Below are 4,513 nucleotides of genomic sequence, written 5' to 3' on the forward strand. Positions count from 1 at the left end.
TATTTTTATAGTTATCTATTTGTTTATGAATTTAAATATTTTGATGTAGAGTGTGGTGAAACGTGGCTTCAAATATTCTAATAGCATAAATAAACATATCGTAATTTTTTTATATTTGAAAATTATTATAATGTTAGTAAAGTATTATATTTTGATTTGCTTATTGACTAGATTATTAGGTATAACTATTTTTTTTTGTTTGACTTAACTAAACTAATTCTTGTAAAAAAATACTTTGTTTTCTTTTATTTTCATATATTTTTTGGGATTTCCTCTTTATCCCTGAACTATTGGTAAGTTTCGTATTATGATTTATGAATTAGTTTAGTTAGAGTTATTAATAAATTTATACAAAGGAAAATAGTTTGTTGTATATCGTGAATCTAAGGTAAATGTATTTTTATATGGGTGGATATATTTGCACACACATAGACTTGTGTACACACCTACATATATATTATATTATAATATATATATTATATATATATATATAATATATATATATATATATATATATAATATATAATATATATATATATTAATATATATATATATATATATATATATATATATATATTATATATAATAATATATATATATATATATATATATATATAATATATATATATACTCGAACACACATTCTTTGTACACTTATATACTCTACATATACACTACATTTATATATCTATATATATAATACCGTAACACGTCATTCAGTCAATACATAACGGTTATGGATTACGTTTTCCTTTCTTATATAGTATATGTTGTAATCACGGTCATCGGATATGACCTTTATAGGTCAATTAGGTCGTTATAATGTCACCAGGTCAATTTTCTTTTGTGCTTACCCAGTTCTTTTTAGTTTGTCACCAATGTTAAAAAAAACTGTATTTTCAGCCTTGGATTTGTCTGTCGTTGTCCGTGCTGTGTGGTGAATTACAACGCTTCTGTATGGTTTTTATCTTTGCTATACAATCTTCGGTATCTTAACACTAGAAGGCACTGCAACATTGACAAAATCACCTTCGTAAGAAAAACCAAAATTAATCAACATCCAGTATTTTCCTTGTTTCAACTTGATCATTTAATTTTATACAAACGTCACAATATAATATTCAACGCATAATTAATTCAATAATTATGTGTATTTGTATAAATATTACATAATCAGTGGAATATGTTAAAATTATTTGATTCATTTTCCGAATTTGTTTCATACCTTTTTGAAATATTTATTTTATTGAAGCACTAGTTTAACAGTATTTATTAAAGATGGTGTTATATTTTTTTTATAACTTTGAATTTAATCAATATCACAATTTTCAAATATTTTTACAATAACTTTCATTGAGTTATTTGAGCAAGCACACACTTCGATACCCAATTGTGTAATGATTAATGTGATCTTGTAAAAATGTGTGATTAATCTTATGTACACATACCATTACCTTAACTCCCCTCTATTCCCTAATTTTCCTGTTTTTTTACCTTTTTCAATAACATTTTAAGGTCGTTCCCTGATTTTTCGTCAGGTCTGTTATTGTGAATGACCCTTTATCCCCTAAGGAAACGCTACTGCCCTCTATACGTCAATACCCTTTTATGAATATACATCACGAATGTCAAACAACAATGAAAAAGAAACCGTAGTGTAGAGTTACGAGCGCAGCTGATTGTTATTTGTTTATGTTTTACAAATAAAAATCTAATAAAAGAATATTTTTTAGTGTTTTATCCTTCAAATAAACAGACGTTACCGTCACAAGCTACATTATAAATTTGAAATTTAATAAACAGTGACTCGTAAGCGTAGATGAAAACAAACTAAAAATTTCGCAAAAATAAAACAACAAATAATAACAAGTTAAAAAATTATGACCCTACAATATGTATTCATGAAGAAGGCCTTCGACTTGAACTCATAAAATAATTTTATACACAGAAGCGAATCTGAGCATGACAGAACCTAAGTCTTCTGTCAAAAACTGTGAGAATGTATTAGTTAAAAAATATATAAACCAACAAAAACAAACTTTATGGTTGAAAAAGTTTTAATATGTTTGTTTGATTTCGATATTTTGTGAAATAATGGTTTTAATTAGTCATTTTTATTAAAATTCTATTCATCAAAGCAAGATAGATTTTCATTTAAAATTATTCAAAATTTCAATTAAACTCGTTGTGTTTGCTGGGTTGGACCAATAATGACATTTGAAAATAATATTGTAATGCAGTTTATTTTTCCAGCTGAGGTATGACTCAGCCTGTCCAGGTTCAATTCAAAGGTTTGCTTCCATTAAATGAAAACACTAATATTTCAAATGTGATATGTAATTCGGAACAAAGCTTTATTATTGAAACCTTAAACAACTTATGATCTACTAAGGTCTACGATAACTATTCAGGAGATGAACGTTGAACAATGGTAATTCGGGAAGTGATCGTTGAACGATGGTTATTCGGGAGGCGATCGTTGAATGATGCTTATTCGGGATCGTTGAATTATGTTGAAGGATGCTTATTCGGGAAGTGATCGTTGTACGATGATTATTCGGGAAGTGATCGTTAAACGATTTTTATTCGGGAATGTTGATGGCGCTAACTAGACAAGTGGGAGGAAAAGGAATTTTATCGCCGTATTCTGGCGAGGTTTCTGTTAATTTTCAGGGTCCATTCTCTTTACGATTAGTTGTTTAATCTGTGCAGTTGAAGAGAGAAACTACACGAAGTCAAGAAGAATACGGAGGTTCTGAAGTGTATTATCTGTGTTTTATGCATTTAACAGAATTTATAACTGTTTAAAATACATTATTGATCAGAATTAGGGTGCAAATATTAAAATTCGATTACCACTAATGTACACTTTCATACAAATGAATTTCTAAATAATATTTTTAATATAAATGCATTTTTGATGCAAATGCATATTGGGTGCATTTTCTACATTGTTCTCCATGTTTAGCATACATTGTAAATAAATCTATATTATTTTATATAATATATAGGTTTTTATATTTTTGGTGGAAATTTGAACTTAAACTAAAAAACATTCAAATATCGCGAAAAAATTATGCTTGAATATTCTATCAATTAAAAAAATATATTCTCTATAATATAAAAAAAACAAATTTTGATTTATGATATTTAGAAATACTGTCAAGAGAGAGAACGACTCAAAAGACGAGCTCAAGGGTGCACATTAGGGTGGCCCCAAAATTTAAGTTGCAGATTCATTCCAAGATACCATTTCTCAAAACTTTTGTCCTGACGTCAATATTTGGTGAGCTAAATCAAAGGATAAAAAGGTCCTTTTTTAAGGTTTTTATGATTTTTTCACATTTTTGGCAAATAGACTATGCAAATTTAGTATCAGATGAAAGGTCATTGGTAAACGATTTCAATTACATAACACAAATTTGTATACAACTGCAATTATTACAAATGTCGTAATTTTTGGATAATTTTTAAGTTTTTCAATTTTTTGCATAAAATTATATAATACTAGCTAAATGTACCCGACGTTGCTCGGGTTTTCTTCGATTCTTACAGATATTATATAGCTCTTGTTAGTTATGAGGTTAAAAATAAAAATGGTCATAAATTATTACTAATGTTGATTAGAGGGTTTTTAATGACTTTTTGTTTTTGAAGTTCGAAATTTCGATTTGGTCATCATTATTTCCAAAAAAAAAAAAAAAAAAAAAATTGTGTAAGCTAATATTAAGTTTAAGAAAAAAATAATAGTGCAAAAATGGTAGTTATACAGTTGATAAATCTAACTGGATTTTTTGAATAAAAAAGGTGGATTTATCTAATATATGTATGTTTGTAGGGCAATATTCCTAATTCATAAAACAAAACCATAATAATTTGTTGTAAAATAAATTTGATTTGTTTTTCTTTTTGCCGAAGTGTGTAGAAATAGTAAATTAGATAAAAGTTATTTAACTAAAATATCGTACACTTGCAATAGCATACACGTGCAAAAAAAACATTTAAATTTTCCCTACAAGCAAGAAGATACGAAAACGATACGTATTCGTATTGCTTAGAAGAAAAAATTTATTGCGGCAACAATCATATTCGTATTGCGGAAGATACAGCCTTCGGGAGAGTTTGTGCGTCAGAGGCGAAACTTCTAAGCAATACGAAAGCAATTCTTCTAGAAGTTAAAACCGTGAAATTGCTAGATAATCTTCCAGATGAAAAATATATGTTATTATCAATTAATCTTCTAGAAGATAGATAATAAATATTGGTAGATTATCCCCTTAATTATAATTTTGCGATTTCGTTATATTATCTATAGGAAGTAAAACATATTATATAAGTATTTTTACCTCATTGAGGAAAATTTACGATTTATTGTAGTTGAAAATTATTATGCAATAAAAAACAATAACAAATAACATACTTAATAAATAGTAGCAAAACTTAGATATTTTTAAGATTTTAATTTATTAAATAAGATTAACACAATAAATAGTAACAGAACTTAGTATGTTAA

Source organism: Lucilia cuprina, chromosome 4 (genome assembly GCF_022045245.1).
Source record: "Lucilia cuprina isolate Lc7/37 chromosome 4, ASM2204524v1, whole genome shotgun sequence".
NCBI lineage: Eukaryota > Metazoa > Arthropoda > Insecta > Diptera > Calliphoridae > Lucilia > Lucilia cuprina.